Source organism: Hyaena hyaena, unplaced genomic scaffold, assembly GCF_003009895.1.
Source record: "Hyaena hyaena isolate Hyena2069 unplaced genomic scaffold, ASM300989v1 scaffold_58, whole genome shotgun sequence".
In the NCBI taxonomy this organism is placed as follows: Eukaryota; Metazoa; Chordata; class Mammalia; order Carnivora; family Hyaenidae; genus Hyaena; species Hyaena hyaena.
Window position 1 is genome coordinate 2,678,802 of NW_024080689.1, and position 18,264 is coordinate 2,697,065.

An 18,264-nucleotide genomic window follows, 5' to 3' on the forward strand; every position below is an offset into this window, starting at 1 on the left:
GTGCCCACTCTACTGGAGTGTGCAAATAGAATGCTCCACGGAGGAGAGTTCAGTTCTAATGGGCCCTACTGCTGAGAGCCAGGGCTGCCGGGCCTGCGTCCACCGGGTATCACTTTGGGGGGCTTCCCAGGGCCGGAGCGCGAACGAGGTGGGATGTGGGGAGCCCTGAGGCCTGCCGCGATTGGGCCTCAGTCCACCCGAAGCAAACCTCCTGCCCGCAATTCCCGCTCTGGCGATGCGATTCCTCTGCCAGATCCGTGTGTGACACCCTCATTAGCGCGATGGCCAGCCCAGCACAGAGGGGCCCAAGAAGTCACTCGGGCCTGCCCTGCACCACCGCCCGACATGCTGGGTCACGCAGCTCTTACAGCCAGTCTTTGATACGTGGGTGATATTCCCATCCTGCGAATAAGAAACCCGGGACCACCCGCCCAGGGCGTCTCGGAGAGCTGGTGCCCAGGCTGGGCCTCGAACTCAGATCTGAGACGCTGCACAATTACCACATGCGGTTATGCCGTGCTGCATCTCCGTGAACCAATGGAGTCCCTAAAATGCGGGCCGTTATGCTCAGAGCTGGGGACGCACAGACCGCTGGTGGGGAAGGGCCCAGCCTGGTCTAGGAGCAGACCCGACGCCGGGCAGTGACAGGCAAGGAGAGGGGGCTACAAAGGCCACACACACACAGGGGTGACCACCCCAGGAGCGGGTGCAGCCCCTCACTCTGCAGACGGGAACACCAAGGTCAAAGTGGGGGTGAGCAATCATTTGGGTGGGGCACAGGACAAAGAGCGGCAAGTCAGGCCTCCAGGTGCATCTGCCCCCCTCCCCCAATCATGGCTTCAACAGACAGAGAGAATATTTGGAGATTTCCTGAAATTTCCCCAGATTTCACTAAAGTCAGCCCCTGGCCCCGTGGGAGGTGGATGCCTCCTTCCAGGTTCTGGAATTCACTGACTGGTGCCTCAGTTGAACTAAAAACAGCTCCATGCCACTGCCCTGGGGACCAGGGGCCTGGCAGCCCCCTGCTGCCTCCTGAGCCAGCTTCCTGGGGCACCAGGTTGGGAAACGGTCTCAGGAAATGGGGGAGAAAAGCCCCTCCTCTTGCCCTGGGGTCTGAGCCCTTGGGCCCACCCACCCGCTGGGATGCCCCGCCCACCTGCCAGGAGGCCCCACCCCCTGCTCCAGAACGCCCCGCCCACACACCAGGACGCCCTGCCCAAGGGCACTGGCGGCTGAAGCGCTGGCTGGCTGGTGACCACAGCAGGGACCTCGGGGACGCAGGGTCTGGGCTGTCCAGAGACGGCAGCCTGCATTCTGTGGCCAAGCCCGAGAGGTCAATGTGAGGTGACAGTGGTCCGAACGCACACATCAGTGGCACCGGCACCACAATGCACTTCACCCGTGGGAACGGCTGCTCTTTCTTGGCCACATCTCTGCCAGCTCAGGGGCAGATGACGCTCACAGGAAAGCCACCACTGCAGCTGAACTCAGGGTGTGCGTAAGTCCCTGTGGTCCTGAGCGAGCTGGCTCGAGTCCCTCCCTGCCCTCCCCACTTAGGGAAGCGAACTGGAAAATGAGCCCGGCTGGGTGACGTTATTCCTGGGGCGGCCTTGAGTCCACTCTCCCCGCTTCCTTGTTATTTTTATGAAGGTCTAACGTCCTTGGCCCACGTCAGGACTTGCATTCCGGTCTGCAGGAAATGCCCCACCCCTGCCTCCCCTGCACCCGGGCCAGACACAACCCCTCCGTCTCAGTCCCGGGGCACACACCCAGGCAGGCTGTGCTAGAACCACCTGAAAGCCAGGAGACCAGGGCTCCTCAGGAAGGTTCCAGAACACCCGCTGCAAGTCAGTCCCGCACCGTGAGGCTGAAGGGAAGGTGGCTGGGCCCTACGACAACCTCCGCTGACATCTTCGGCCCTCGCTCCCTCCTTTCCCTCCTGGTTACATCTACAGCTCATCCTTCCAGAGCCAAGCATCCACCTGGGACAGAAACCGTTTTAGAACGTGTGGCCTGCATATCTGCCTAATGAGACCCTGCTTGACAAGCCTCGGTGGTCCCCGTGATTATCAAGAGTCTGTACCTCAATGACAGCCCCTCAACGTTACCAACAAGGCATGTGGCAGAGCCCTGGGTCCTGACAATCAGCCGCATTTTAGTGACGAGGTGGGCTGTCTGGAAAACCCCTCCTCCTCCTCACGCCCCCGTTCCCTGCCCGGGGCCTCAGGGTGGAATGACCCAGAAGCTTTAAAAAACACTGCCGTCTGGGTCCCACTCCCGAGGTGTTCTGATTTCACTGGTTTAGGGGGCATGTCCTGATTTTTTAAACTTATTTATTTATTTATTTATTTATTTAGAGAGAGCGAGCGAGCAGGGGAGGGGCAGAGAGAGAAGGAGAGAGAGAAGAATCCCAAGCAGACTTCTAGCTGTCAATGCAGAGCCCGATGCGGGGCTTGAACTCATGAACCGTGAGACCATGACCTCAGCCCAAATCAAGAGTTGGGTGCTTAGCCAACTAAGCGACTCTAGGTGCCCTAGCATGTCCAGATTTTTAATTTTTTAATGTTTATTTTATTTTTGAGAAAGAGAAAGAGAGAGCACAAGTCGGGGAGGGAAAGAGAGAGAGGGAGACACAGAATCCGAAGGAAGCTCCAGGCTCCAAGCTGTCAGCACAGAGCCCGACACGGGGCTCGAACTCACCAACCGTGAGATCATGACCTGAGCTGAAGCCGGACACTTAACGGCTGAACCCCCCGGGTGAAACCACCCATCAGAAACACATCTTAGGTCTTAGGTCAGCGTGCTCGTTGTCGCAAAACATCCCCTACCCCCTTCAGAGTTGCTGGTTCCAATTTGCTTGTGAGCTAGGAACGCAAAGACCCAGACCGTAAGGAGGGTACAGAAAACACGGGCGAACTGGCTTCGAATGAGGGAGATGGAAACGCTCTCCTTTGGGTAAAGTGAATGACGCCCGGAACACGGACACCGCGGCAGCTAACTGGCTGCTTGCGCGCCCTGTGTTTGGGTTGGTTTCCGGAAACCTGAGGTCATTGGACGAGTGGTCCCTGGATGGGGAAAACGTTCCTGCACTTCCTTCTTTGATTAAATACACACAGAGCTACGGAGCCTGCTTCAGGACGGACTAACCACAGCTCTTACACACAGCCCCGACTCCTTCAAAATGGCGCGTCCACTTGGCAGGCACCCATGGGGCCTCTCCTTGTCTTGTTCCAAAGTAGCTGTAAAGACGATGAGGGGGGAAGAAAAAAGAAAAAGAAAAGAAAAGAAAATTCACACTAATGCCAGAAACCAAACTGATAGATGACCCAAGCTGAAATCTGGGAGCAATCTCTATTAACTAAAGGCAGATGGTGGGGGAACAAGAAAAATGTATTCCGGGTTTTACCTCGAGATGCAGCCTTTTGTCTGATGAACAGAAAGATCCTGAAAAAAGAGAGGACGCAGGGGCAAACCCACCAGAAAACAAAGGGGCAGGAAGTGGGTGGGGGCATTGGCGGTGGTACCCTCCTCCAGGGAGAGGGACCTTTTTTTATTATGTTTTATTTTTGAGAGAGAGAGCATGCACGCACAAATGGGGGAGGGGCAGAGGGAGAGAGGGGAGAGAGAATCCCAGGCAGACTCCACACCCTCAGCGCAGAGCCCTATGTGGGGCTCGAACTCATGAACCCATGAGATCATGACCTGAGCCAACGTCAAGAGTGGGATGCCCAAGCTGACTGAGCCACCCAGGGGCCTCTGAACTTGCATTTTTATCAAGATCAAGTGCAGAGAACGAGGAGACCAGGCAGTGCAGACAGAAGGATGCCATCTCTACAGAGCAAAAGTGAATGGAGGGAAAACACTGAGGTGGGGGGCCAGGGAGTGGGGATGGAGCTCCAGGCATGCCCCCTGCCATCCGGCTTGGAGCTGAGATGGAAATCCAGCTGTCACACTAGCAGAGGGATCTGCATGTTTTTTCTTCTTGCAAAGTGCCAAACAGAAAATATTTTAGGCTTTGCAGGGTATACACTCTCTAGCACACATATTCAAACTCTGTTGCCACAGCTCAAAAACAGCCATAGACAGCATGTAACTGAATGGACACAGCAGGCTAAAAACAATCTAAGACGACACTGCCTCTATGCAGTTGGAGACAAAAGCGGTGAGGGAAGACCACGCTGAGCCGAAGTCGTACCCTACGACAGTACAGAGTGTGACACAGGAGAGAAAGAACAGCCGGGAAACCCAAAACCTAAAAACTCAGTAGCACAATTAACACCCACTTTGGCATTGGTGAGATCGAGTCCTATGTCAGACTCTGTGCCGACAGCATGGAACCTGCTTGGGATTCTCTCTCTCTCTCTCTCTCTCTCTCTCTCTCTCTCTCTGTCTGTCTGTCCCTCCCATGCTTGCGGTGAAGAAGGGAAGGGGAGGAAAAGAAAGAAAGAAAAACCTGCTTTGGAAATAGTAAAAATAAATGATACTGGAGAAACCAGACTCAGACACTCAAAGAATAAACTGGAGAGACTTGCAAATTCTAGAGGAAAAGGACAAAGACACAGAAACTACAAAAGAGAAAGTGGCAAAGATATAAGAGAGACAGTGGAGTGGGAGACAATGCAGCAGAAGTCAAGTGGAATAGAAACAAGAATCAAAGATTGGGCTCTTGAGCTAAAGGCAAACCTACATACGCACAGGGAGAAGGTTCGTGGACTTTTTGGAAAAATACCAAGGAAAAGAGACCAACACCAGACATGTCTTTGCACAAATACAAAATACCAGAACCAGAGAAAATTCTATATGGATGAAAAATCAACAAGAAGCCAGCCAGAGGACCACAGAGCAATGCTCCTAGGTCTTGAGGAGGGAAAAGGCTGCTGATTTAGGATTTTTATACCCAGCTCAACTGTCTCATATGTTTGCAGGCCACCAAGAACAGAAGGCATTCTTCACTGTGAAAGATCCCAGACAGTATTCCAATCATGTATCCTTTTTGAGGGAGACACTTGAGAATGTTTTCCAAACAACCTTGAAATGAATCAAAAGTAAGAGTTTAAGAAGGGGAGGTCTTGGTGAGTCCTGATGAGATTATACAGTATGAACGCGCTGGTGATGGGCTCTGAAACCAGCCCATGTGGGCGTTTCGTATTTGGTTCTAAAACTGAAGGCAAATATCAAAATAATTTTAAAAAATTTTTTTATGTTTATTATTTATTTTTGAGAGAGAAAGAGAGACAGAGTGCAAGCAGGGGAGGGGCAGAGAGAGAGAGGGAGACACAGAATCCGAAGCAGGCTGTGAGCTGTTAGCACAGAGGCTGATTTGGGGCTTAAACTCACAAACCCTGAGATCATGACCTGGAAGTCGGATGCTCAACCGACCGAGCCACCCAGGTGCCCCTCAAAATAATTTTTAAATTTTTGAAAGGGAACGTCAGTGTATGAGAATATAACTATAAATAATGATAAAACACAGTCCAAAATTTTAGATCATATTAACAAAGACTAAACAGTAGAATGAGGTGGGGATACAACTTTTAGTCTTAAGTAGGCAGAAATTAAGAGATGCTGTTTCATGATTGACTCTGACAAATAAAAGCCATCTGATCAAATACTGCTTTCAAAAAACCCAAAGGCAACCACAAACTACCAGAGAAGACGGGAAATCCGTTATAGGTAATCTGGGGGTGCCTGTCTGGTAAGGTCAGTAGAGCATGTGACTTTTTTTTTCTTTATTTATTTATCTTGAAAAAGAAAGAGAGCAAGCAGGGGACGGGCCAAGAGAGAGGGAGAGAGAATCCCAAGCAGACTCTGTGATGTCAGCGCAGAGCCTGATGTGGGGCTCAATCTCATGAACCATAAGATCATGACCCAAATTGAAATCAAGAGTCAGACGTTTAACCAGCAGAACCACTCAGGTGCACCAAGCAGGGACTCTGGATCTCATAGTTGTGAGCTTAAGCACCACACTGGGTGCAGAGATACTTAAAAAATAAAAATAAAAATAAAGTATAGGAAGTATGTAAAAGAAAAAGAAGAACAGGAAAAGTAGAATATATAAAAAGGAACTAAGATTAACCAAGATTACAGAAGAGCAACTATCTAAAAATGAAACAACTGGGGGCGCCTGGGTGGCTTCGTCGGTTAAGCGTCCGACTTTCACTTAGGTCATGATCTCGCGGTTCGTGGGGTCGAGCCCCACGTCGGGCTCTGTGCTGACTGCCAGCTCAGAGTCTGGAGCCTGTTTCTGAGTCTGTATCTCCCTCTCTCTCTGACCCTCCCCTGTTCACGCTGTCTCTCTCTCTCTCCTAGAAATAAATAAAAATATTTAAAAAAATAAATAAATAAAAAATAAAAATGAAACAACTGGAAATGGAGTCAACCCCTGTACTTAAAAATGGATTTAAAAATATTACATAACTGTTTCAAGGGCGCCTGGGGCGGGGGTGGGGGGGGCTCAGTCGCTTGAGCATTCAATTTTGGCTCAGGTCATGATCTCACAGTTCGTAGGTTCGAGCCTCGCGTCAGGCTCTGTGCTGACAGCTCAGAGCCTGGAGCCTGCTTCGGATTCTGTCTCCCAATCTCTCTGCCCCTCCCCGCTTTGTCTCACTCTCTCAAAATTAATAAATGTTAAAAAAAAAATACACAACCATTTCAGGGGCACATAACTAAATGAAACAATTTGTTGGGGTTTTTTTTTTTTTTTCAAGTTTACTTATTTTGAAAGAGAGAGAGGCAGAAAGAGAATCCCAAGCAGGCTCTGCACCATCAGCACAGAGCAGGAGTCAGGTCTCGAACTCAGGCATCAGGAGATTCTGACCTGAAGAGTTAGTCGCTAAACTGAGCCACCCGTGGGGCGCCCCTGAAGCAATTTGTTTTTAAAGCTTACAACACCGAAAGAAGAAGCTGTAAGCTTCTTTAAAGAAGTTATGTTCATCACTAAGTAACAAAGAAGTTTGCCCAGCAATAAAAATAAAGAGAGAATGTTCTGTGTGGAATAATAATCTTATGGAAATAGATTAAGAAAAAGGTATTAGAAAGACACAAAGGAACAGACAGGTGCATAAGTAGTAAAAGGACACTAAATTACTTCCAGAAGAGCTTGAAATGTACAGGCCACATTTCCTGACCGCATCGAAATAAACAGGATTTATTATTAAACAGAAAACAATGAAAATAAACATACTCGATTCTAGAAGTTAGAAAGTGAGCAAGACATAATCTGGAGAGCTGAAGACTAGCAACAGAAGCAGAAGGTAACAGTATGGAATAGCAGAAAACCTCCTAAGTTGCAAATAGCCCCCAGAACTGATTCTCAGGAAAGTCCCCAAACCAATAAACTAAAAAAAGAAAACCCAAAAAACAAAAACACAACAAAAACAAAACAAGCCAACAAAAACCAGACAAAAACACCATCAGGTCTGATTATGAATAAGAGAGAAAAATCACATACGCCTTAGGAAGTGATGAGAAAAAAAAGTACAAACCACAGTCTAAAGAACGTTTCACAAATTGTAAAGCTACCGTGTACAGCTTTAGGCTGAAATCTTGGACGCTGAATGAAACGCATTATTTTTTGGGAAAGCGTCAATGACCAAGTCAGACTAAAGAAGAGAGAGCTCATCTGCAGAAAACTCTGGATTCGATGCTACTTGATCTGGGCAGCAACTCCGAACAAGGTGAAAATCAGTTAGAAGGACCATTTGAAAGTATCTAAAATCAATCATTTTTCAACTTAAAAAAAGAAAGAAAGAAAGAAAGGAAAGCGGTAGCCTACTGTTTCGACCTGATATCAAAGCCAGCGCGAGCTGAGCACCCACAGACCCTGCAGCCCAGCTGACTGGCCGCCTTCGCCAGCCGACCCTGTGTTTTGTACCCCGCGGGGTCCCATCCTCACTGGACCGGTGGCTGGGCCCCCGGGCATCTGCACACGGAGTGGAGGGTGAGGGGCGGGCAGGAAGCGGCTCGGCCCCCACTCTCTCGGGGGGGGGACCTCTGGGACTCAAACTGAGGGCACACTGAGGACAGTGACATGCGCAGGGGTGCCTACGCCGCCAGGGTCACCTGCCACCCCCATCCTCCTCCCCGAAGACACGGGGACTGCCAGGGACGGACGCGGGGACTGCCATCTGCGGCTCCCAGCAGGCCCATCCTGGCTGGCTGGCATCCTGACTCCCCCCGGGAGCCGCCGACCCCCCTCTCATTGCCCCCCACCTGCTCCCTGGACCAACCCGCAGCCAAGAGCCAAGAGGGGCCCCCGCAGGCCCAATCCCAGCGGCCGAGCCGCTCCGGCCTCCCCACCGCCTCGGGGAGCTCACCCCTCCGGTCTGCCTCGTGCGGCCCAGGTGCCAGAACCCTGCTGGGCAGGCCTGCTCGCCCGATCGAGGCTCATCCCCCGGCATATGGCAGGCGGCGCCCAGCGTCCCCCCGCTAGAACCAGGGGCACTGCATCTGGCGCCTCCCTTGGCGCAGGGCGGGGAGCTGGCCAAGGTCTCGCTCGGAGCAGCACCCCTGCCTCTCTGCCTTTGGGCTGTCAGGCTCGGGAAGGCGGGGGTAACGAGCAAGGGACACCAGCCACCGCGGTCCATCCCCAGGCGGAGAGCCACGGGGCTGCCGGGCGCAGGGGAGGGGGCTCCTGCCCCACCGCCACCACCCTGGCCAGGGCGGAAGAGTTCAAGGCTAGGGCTAGGGCAACACCCAGCTGGCTCCACCTGCTTCCACCGGCCCCTCTGCCCACCAGCCGCTGACAAAAGGCAGGGAGGCCGGTCTGCCCAGGGAGCGCGTTTACAGAGCCGCCCGGACCTCCTCAGGCCAGACTCCCAGTGGCGCATGGCGGGCGCCATCGTGGGGAGGGTGGTGGAGGCACTCCTCGTGAAGCCGACTCCCGCCTCTCCGCCCCAGCTGCGGGTGACTCAGAAGCTCCCCCAGCTAGGGTCACCTCCCTAGTATCACCACCCACAAGCCCTTTACCCAGGGTACAGCCACCTCTCTGGGACGGCCAGAGTCACCGGCTGGACATGTCTCTAAGCCCTACCTGCCTCTAAAACATTACGCCCTTCTGACTTTGGGCTCGGGGGGGGGAGGTGCAGAAAGGCCAAGAACACCCCCCCCCCCAATAAGGCCGCCTCCAGCAATGGCCCGGCAGAGGAGCTAGGCACAAGGTGCCTGCAACCTTTGAAGCAAATGACTAGAAAAAAGCCAAAAATGTTTGCAACAGACATAGCAAAGGACGGGTGTCCTTAATATGTAATGAACTTCAGGGAATCAATAAGACAAGCAAGCTAAAATTCAAAAGAGAGACAATTCACAAGAGATGGGGGTAAACGAGACAAGGGGAGTTAAAAATGGGTGATCTCAAGTGATCAAAGAAATGCAGCCTGAGTCCACGGGCATACAGGACTGCTGGCTCGCAAACTCACACGCTGACACACACACAGTGTGGTAGGCGTGCGAGTTAATATTTCCTGAATGCAACTGGCATCGAAATGTTGAGACCCTGGGAAATGCACACCGTTTGATGCAGGCCCCCCCGCCGCTTGTACGGATTTATCTTCCATCCACTCACTTAAAAAGCTCGCTAAGCATTTTCCATGTGGCCAGCTCTGGGGGGCGCTGGGTGTCCAGTGAGGCTCTGGAAGAGTCGGGGAGGCTTCACAGCGGGAGCGCACGGGTCCACAGCGTGAGTGTAATCACACCTATCAAAGACTGACCCTCACCAAGGGGAGACGTGAGCAGCACGTGTAGACAGAGGACGGGGGTGGGGGTGGAGACCCACTGGATATGAAGGTCACTCTGAGGGAGGTGGCATTTACGAGGACAAGGACTCAGCTCGGTGAGGCACACAGGGCAGCAAAGGGCCAGGGGAGAGAGACACTGAGAGGAGGGGAACCTGGAGCTGGTGAAGGGGTTGGGGGCCTCTGGGGGCCTGTCAACCCCGGGCAAGGGGCTGATTTCTCTTCCAGAAGAGTATCTTATGCACCCAAGTGTTGGTGGGTGGGACCAGGGTTGGTTTTTACTCTTGCTTGGGCTTATCTGCATCTTTAATTTGAACAACGACGAGTACACAACTCTTATATTCAGAAGGAGGAAACATTGAAAACACTCTGAACCAAGTCTCTTCTTCAGTGAGGACGGGGGCCACTTATTTACGGGGTAACACAAGCCGAAGGCCTAAACAGTGCAGAGGAGGCAGGGCGTGAAGGTCTGACGGAAGAGGGTCCTGTGCAAAGGCCCTGAGGCAGGATTAAGTCCCGGGCACAACCCAGGGGCTGAATGAAGGCCAGGGTGCCTCGCACAGAATGAATGAAGAGAGAGGCTGAGATGCGACTCACACAGTCTGACGGTCCGTGTGTGGTCAGATATGGTTTGAATTCTCTGTTAAATGTAATGCCAAGCCAGCAGGGGAGGGGGTTCGGGCCCAGCCTCGGTGGCTGGGGCTCAAGGTGCACGGGTAGAAGCAGGCTCTCGCCCTCTTGCTAGTAGCCATGGGCTTCCCAGACGGCCCCCTTGCTGCACCCGCACAGGTGGGGACACGTGCACTGTGCAAAGCCCACCCAGAGCCCTATTTTCCCATACTTTCCTCTAGAGGCTCACCCATCAGACCTGGGTGTGACATATGTGCTACAGCCGCCCCAGGAGCCACCCGCCTCTCTTCCCAGAGAGCAAACCCCGCTGTTTGCAACTTCAAATCCTTCAGAGACCCCCCCGCCCTACAGCCCACCAGGGGCCTGGACCCACTTCTGGCCCCAGAGGGGCTCCAGGGGAAGGAGCTGTTTCTTGTAAAAAGGGATCACATCAGCAGCCCAGTGATCTGGGGCCCTCAACCGCTCCGAGCCTCAGTTTCCCCATCAGTAAAATGGGGTCACGGTGATGACAATAACTGTCCTCCCTACGCTCGGGATTTAGGAGGAAGTCACAGTGGGGCGGCAGCGTCAGAGCTGGCTTCTCCAGAACATGACCTGGCGGCTGGGACCTCAGGGAGGAGAGGGCACGGCCGAGTGGGCGTGGCCATCAGAGCGCCCCTCAGCAGGTCCCCGGCTGAAGGACAGTGAATGAGGAGAAGGGCGAAAGGTGGGGCCGGGCCAGTAGGGTGACTGGTCCTGGTCCGCAGCAGAGACTATAAAACTGGCCCCAATTGCCTGTTTCAGTCTGTGACTCTCTCTCTCTCTGACCCTCCCCTGCTCACGCTGTCTCTCTCTCTCTCCTAGAAATAAATAAAAAACATTTAAAAAAAAAAACTGGCCCCAACCAAGCAGCGGGGGGCACGGCGGGTCTGGGCACCCGAGCGCATCCACCCCCACCTGGACCCGGAGCCCGGCAGCCGGCCGTCCTGAGCGCCCGCCTCGCGGTCCAGGGCAGTCTGTCTGCCACGGCTCCTGGCGGTGCGGGGACGGGCGGCTGCGGCGCCGTAAGATAAGCAGAATGCAGCTGCCGGGACACGCAAACCCACAGACACAGGGTCCTCGAGCGAGAGACATAGTCGCCACCCCCCCCCCCGCTTCGCCACGATCCGGGGTCACGCTGAGGAAGGCTGGCATCCTACGACCACGGCGGGGCTCTGGGGCAGCGGCGCGGGCTGGGCGGGGAGGGCCCGCGGGGCACCCGAAACCAGGGGCTCTGCTGCCCGCGCCCAGATGCACCGCTCAGATGTGAACAGCAGCCCCCTCGAGCTCCGGACTGGGGGCTCCTCCGCGGGTCCTGGCCTGTCCCCTGGGGAATGTCTGTCTCTACCCGCACCCCGGGGTCCCTCCCGGTGGGGACGCCTATCCCAGATACTGATGCACTTCACGGGCTGCAGTAATAGCAGGTGGCTGTGGGGGAACCCAGAGCGCCATTTCCATCACATTCAGGCTGTGTGTCTTTGGGCCCATCACTGCCCGTCTCTGAACCTCAGGCTCCTCACGTATGAAACGCGTGGACTCAAATTTGAAGACTTAGTGGCCCGCTAAGCTCTACACCATGTTAGCCACCATTAGTCTGCACTGCAGTTCAGGGTCCGGGACAAGAAAACGAATCTCTGGCTGCTCCGAAAAGCAAGCCCAGCTTTGGGGGATCCGGTTCCTTCCCAGTGCTTGTCACACACTGCTGGCTACACACCAGTTCGGCAGGCTGGTTTTCTGCCCGGCCTCCCGGAGGACGAGGGGCCGCTGCCTCGTTTGCCGCTCTGCCCCCGGGGCCTGGGACACATGTAAGCCCTCGGTAAATATTTGTTGAGCGAGCTGAATAAAAGGGGGGCCACGGCTGCCATCACGGCTCCGTGCAGTTTCAGCACTCCCCTGTCCACGGGCTGGGGACATCAGGCCCTGTAAGGGACCCCGCCTTAAAATGTGAGTCTGTATAAAAAAGCAGACTGGGGGCGCCTGGGTGGCTTAGTCGGTTGAGCGTCCGACTTTCGCTTAGGTCATGATCTCGCGGTTCGTGGGTTCGAGCCCCGCGTCGGGCTCTGTGCTGACTGCCAGCTCAGAGCCTGGAGGCTGTTTCAGTCTGTGACTCCCTCTCTCTCTGACCCTCCCCTGCTCACGCTGTCTCTCTCTCTCTCCTAGAAATAAATAAAACATTTTTTTAAAAAATTAAAAAAAAAAAAAGCAGACTGGAAGCGGGCTGCCAGAGGGCGGGCTGGAGAAAGGCAATTTGGGCAAAATGCTGTGCGACACAAAAGCTGAACCTGGACACGTGGAGGCCTCTTGCCTGGGGAGTAGATGGGAGCTGACAAATCTTCCCTCTCTCGGGAGGGTGGAAGGGCTCTGCTGTTTTGTTTGGACTTGAAGAGCACAGATGCTGAGGCGCCTGGGTGGCTCAGCCCAGTAAGCCTCCGACTTCGGCTCAGGTCGTGATCTCTTTCTCTCACAGTTCGGGAGTTCGAGCCTCGCGTCGGGCTCTGTGCTGGCGGCCTGGAGCCTGCTTCGGATTTTGTGTCTCCCTCTCTCTCTGCCCCTCCCCTACTCATGCTCTGCACACATCCTAAAGCCGCTGCCTTATTATGAAAACGTATTTGCAGGTTTGAACTCCTGGGCCTGGGGTGCCGAAGGCAGCCCTCCGAGGAGGAGCCAGGAAGGCTCTGGGCCGGGCAGACCCCACAGAACGAGCCTGCCCCCGAAACCTGTCCTGCTTCGGTCTGCCTGGAGCAGGAAGCGGGCGCCCTCGACTCCTGGAATAGGGGACCCACAGGCAGGCTTTCCCTCCGTCTGCTGATGAAGGCGGTGGCCAGCCCCCAGCCCCTCCCTGCAGGGCAGCCCAGTTTGGGGGTGGGGTGGCCGGGCTGGGAGAGGGTCAGGGGCTGTGCCGGCCCACGTGAGGGAAGAGAGCAGCCCCTCTTCTCCAATCGGAACAAGAGGGTGCCGTGAGTCCCCAGCACGCTCTTTCTTCTTGCTGAACAAGATGGATTGGAAAACAAATTGGCTCAAATAAAGCATGTAATTAGATTAAAGCCTCTTGCCCAGAGCCTTCGGGGCCGCAAAAAAGCCCTCCTCACTGGAGGTAGGAGAGCTCGGCATGCTGAACCAGCTCCTAGACATCCAGAATTTTCTCTTGACCCCTGGCCGCCCACCCCCAGTCCTCCCCACCCCCCCGCCAGCTGGTGTGAACCACGCCAAGGGGATTAATTCTACGGCAAAGACGGCCCTAAACCCTGCTCTGCTACCAGCCCCACGGGCCTGGGGGTCACCCGGTTCCCCCGCCAAGGGCCTCAGCCGGCTGCTGTGTGCGGTCCACGTGACCAGCTGGGACCACGCCCACCTCCAGCCCGAACACCTGGGGTGATGACAGTCTCCACTTGGGCAGCACTCACTCAGTGCCTTCCACCCACTACCCACTTTGAGCTGCAAAACGACCTACAAGGGCATTTCACCTCTGCTAACCCCAGCTGCCCTTCACCCCATGTCACAGGGGCCTCTGTCCCCAAAGCCATGGACAACCCGATGACCGATAAGCTATGACCCTTCCCCCCCCCCCCCCCCCCCCAAGAGGCAGGGGCTGCCCCTTCCCCAGGGACCATCCTCCGGGCTTCCAGTTCTCAGGCAGAAGACACCCCTTCTGGGGCGGCACCTTCCGCCAGTGTGCCCCGCCCCTCACACCAGCCAAGGCCAAGGCCTTGGGAAAGGCGGCTGTGAGCACAGGCTGCCAGGGAGAGGAAGGCGCAGGCAGACCACGTTCGAGAGGTGCTACACGGAAGGACAGGGCTCCTCTTCCTGCGGCTGTTGCAGGAGTAGCTCCCCCAGTGAGATGGCAGATGGGCTCCGGGCCTTTGGGGCCAACAGGGGCCCAGCCAGAGCAAACGAGAAAAAGAGGGGAGCAGGTATGAAGCTTGGGGCTCCTAGATGAAAGGCTTGATGATTAGCAACTTGTCTCCAGAAAAAAGTAATAATAAATGAGAGCTGCTGGAGGAGACAGGGGTGAAGAGAAAACCTGGGTGGGGCAGGAAAGCCAGCAGGCAGCGCACAGACCAGTAGTTTCCTGGCCAAGCTCAAGGCAGACATCACTAATTGACCTCAGAACTCAACCAAGGAGCTCTGGTCGCTCCGTGGGAAAGCCGACACATGCCTGCCATCCCTGGTTGGTTCTCTGGCTTGCTCCTGACTGATATACTAGACGTAGGCCGCTGGGGGCCACCTTCTGGAAGGTCCGCCCACCCTGGCCCCTCCCTGTTGCCATCCCAGAGCCTGAATCTGCCTCACCGCTGATCCTAGGGCTACATGGGACTTCGGGAGCTGAGCCTCCCGTTTCTGTAACTGCCCCGGGTGGGCTTAGACCAGCCCAGACGTACCCATCACCTGTTTACGCAACAGATCAGCCTGCAAGACCTCCAGAAAAAGCGCCTCTCCCTTCCAAGCCTTGCTGGGCCCATCAGACTCCAAAAGCTTGCCTCTTCTGAACCCGTCAGGCCCTCAGTTCCCCACAGTGAGAAGCAAAGGGACTCTTCCCGTCTCCTCTTCCTGAGCGTCTGTGTTCGGTGTGGAAATGCTTCCTGGCTACAAAATCCTTCTCAAATGGAGGCCACCGGTCTCTTTATCTCAGTTCTCCAGAATATAGGGGAGAACACGGAAGGGATGGGTCTGGGCAGCCCAGCCACCATTACAAAGGCAATCCCTCCAGGTCTTTGATCACACTGGGGGGGGGGGTGCCTAGAGATTGACTCACTGGTCAGAAGAAGCAACAGGAAGCCAACAGAAGGGTCACAAACCCAGGAGACCAAGACAAGCAGACGTGGGACACCGCAGGGCCGTTCTGAAGAGGCAGCCCGATCCCTTCTTGCACCCCCTGCCTCACCCAGAAAGGGGAAATCATGTTCGACGGGTAGCGCTCACTGAGCAGGAAAGTCGGCGACGTGTCTGGGAGAGATCTGCATCCAAGACGGTTAAACAGAAGCCAGTTGCACGGCTTTGGGTGACTGCAAACCGTATTTACGGGGACTGCTGGCTCCCCAACAGGGCAAGGCCCGGGAGAGACACGGAAACCCGCCCTGTCGAGCCCCAGCTCTGCTGACCTTTCCACATGGAGAACGAAGGTTCCGTCTGCAGGGGGAGAGAAAGAATTCTCGAAAGACTCCAGGTCACACAGACGTAGACGCCCTCCTGCAGAAGCTTCTGGGAGTCTGTGTGTTCCAGGGGCAGACGCAGCTGCTCCCCCAAGCCTCCGCAGGGCCCCGAGGCTGGACGTCACCAAGAGGCCAGCAGACACCCCGGACTTCATCCCCGCCCTGCCCTGGCCACCTGCACGTCTAGGCTTGCCCGAGATGGTCCGGTTCTTTTCTATCAGTCCTTCGTGTCATAACCACCTCTTCGGGCTCCAGGAACCCCCAGGTGTCCACGTGGGGCTCCCCAGCTGTCTCCCAGTCCTGGAGGGCTTCCTGACTCCCGCCCACCGCCCGCAGACCTACGGGAACCTCAGAGGCCTGGCCGTGCATCCCAGAGCTCGGCCAAGAGCCGCACTGGACATGCCCCCTGGAGAGGCTGCCGGGACAATTCTGGTGCACAAAGACCAGCCAGCCTTCACCCTTGGGGGTGTACGTGTGTCAGACGCCATTTAGCTCTGTTCCCGCCACCCACGAGCACCAGCTCCTGTTAGAAACCAGGCAACAGCGACCTGTACCCCCACCAAGGAGAATTACTCAGAGCCCACTGATCTCACACGCCTCTGCTCGGGGAGAGCCTGAGGTCCAAGCCACCCCTACGCCCCCAATATAACATGCTCGTCTAAACCCGGAGCCACTGAACGAGGTCCAGTATCTCATCAGAATCAAAGATCAGAGCTCTTGCACCAGACATGAGCTCTGGAAACCCACTGGAGACTAGAGACAGAGAGGTCTGCCCGCTGCAGAAAGGCGAGCTGCCTCGCGGAAGGCCAAGCGGGTACGCCTGCCTCTGCGGCCACAGGCAACAGCCTGAACCAGAATCACCGACTGACGCCTCTTTCTCGCACAGTAAACCACGGTCCCCTGAACTCCGGACCCCGCATTCCAGCCTCCTCGTAACACATACAGGCCCTCAGTAAACGTTCCAGGAATGGATGAGTGGAAGACAGGATGAATAAACAGACAAGTGCACCAATCCTCGGAAGGAATTCCGGGACGGAGGGCGGGGGTGGGAGGTACTCCAAACCGCTACCGAGCCGGGCTCAACAAGAAATCCCCATTTCCAGCCCGTAGCCCAGAGGAGGCCAAGGGAAGGATTTATAGAGCACAGGATCCGTATTTCATAAACCCTTCCAAATTGCAGAAAAGGCTGCACCTGCCTCCGTCAGTCTGCGGCCGCTAATCCGCTGTAACAGCTCCGTGCCCCCCATTCTGGCTCCCGCCTGGAGGGCAGAGTTATCCTGTGTATCCGCCTTTAATAAGCGGCCGCCTTTCGGGCGCTGTATTCACCGGAATCTGCTCCCACAGGGCCAGCCCCACGGGGCCTCCTTGTCGGCTCTCTGAGTGAACAGAGGATTTTGTGTTCGGCAGGGAAAACAAAGCTGTCCCAATGGGGATCCAGTTGGCTGTCGATACACTCGTCCAGCCTGAGCCAATGGTGGACACAGCCTGGAGCGGCCGTCAACACTGAAGGGTGGTTGGAGGGGGGGGGGGAGCAGGGAGGAGGAGGCTAAGCCGGGGCCCCCTGGGAAGGTCGTGAATGAGGGATGCTTGTAGCCCCGTAGCGTCCACCGGCTGCTTGGTTGGCCGTTTGGCCCAGCGGGTGAAGCCACTGCCAGTGAGGCCATGCCTTGGAGCCCAGCGCCACCTCTGCGCACTTTCTGGGGTGCGCCCGCTCCCCAGCCCGAGGCGGCTGTCAGGCAGAACGCCGGTCCCTCCTCCTTCCTACTACAGCAAACAAAGGTCCATGGCAAAGAGGGCGCGCCATTGCTGCTCCTCCTGGGCTTACAAACTACATTAACCAGCATCCCTTGCAGCAGGTGTGGTCAGGTGACTCCGTTCTGGCCAATGGGGCACGGGAAGAAGGGATGCCCGGATAAGCCTCCTTCCTGCTGCCCTAAGCTCTCTCTTGCCAAACCAGTGATGACCCCAAGGCCCCAGGGAACTGCAGAGCCTCCTGACTGAAGGGGCCTGGACCCCTGACTCACTGCTTGGAATGGAGCCACCCAGCCAGGAGCACCTGCACTGGGGTACCCGGGGCTCCTTGTGCCGCACACACTGTCACCAGCACTGTCATTACTGAGTGACTGGCTGGATGTCAGAGCGGGGACATAGGGCCCCAGAGGATAACCACCAGGTCTTTTTACAGTGTAGGGTGGTTGGAGTCAACAAGACAGAAATCCACAGAGGGTCCCCAAATCCCAATAAAACGTGTTTCCCCCTCAAATAAGTTACCCAGTAGAGCAGATGGGGTTGGTACCCTGCCCAGAGCCCCCACATGGGGCCAGTGCACCCACCTCCGGTCGCTGCAGGTGCTGGCGGCTAATAGCTCCCACTTGCACTTTCTCTGAAGGCTTGCCTTTGGCTGACGGAAACTCTATTGGAAATATCTGGAAAGCTGCACACCCCTTCCCAGGGGGGCAGTCCCCAGCCTATGGCCACACGGGCAGGTATAACCGTCCAGCCCTTTAACCACCGCAGGGCAGCTGTGGTGTGATTCACAATCCAGTGCTCTCCCTGGGAGCCAGTGGAAGGAACAGGGCAGGGACTGAAGCCTAACGCAGCTTGGCGGGAAGAAAACCTCAAACCCGTTCTCACCAAACCTTGCTGCCCCAAAGCTCATGAATGCCTAACCCGTCTCCGGCAGAAGGCATCTTTTCCAAGCCCCCATGTCGGATTTCTCTCTGCAGCTCGCTCCC

The 18,264-nt window shown here is 55.6% G+C and overlaps 1 protein-coding gene across 2 annotated transcripts in view; it reads right to left on the bottom strand.

The window, feature by feature from the left end:
* Positions 1-18,264, bottom strand: part of NTN1 (netrin 1) — a 186,114-nt gene that overhangs the window by 13,748 nt on the left and 154,102 nt on the right. The gene's annotated exons all lie outside the window — the stretch shown is intronic.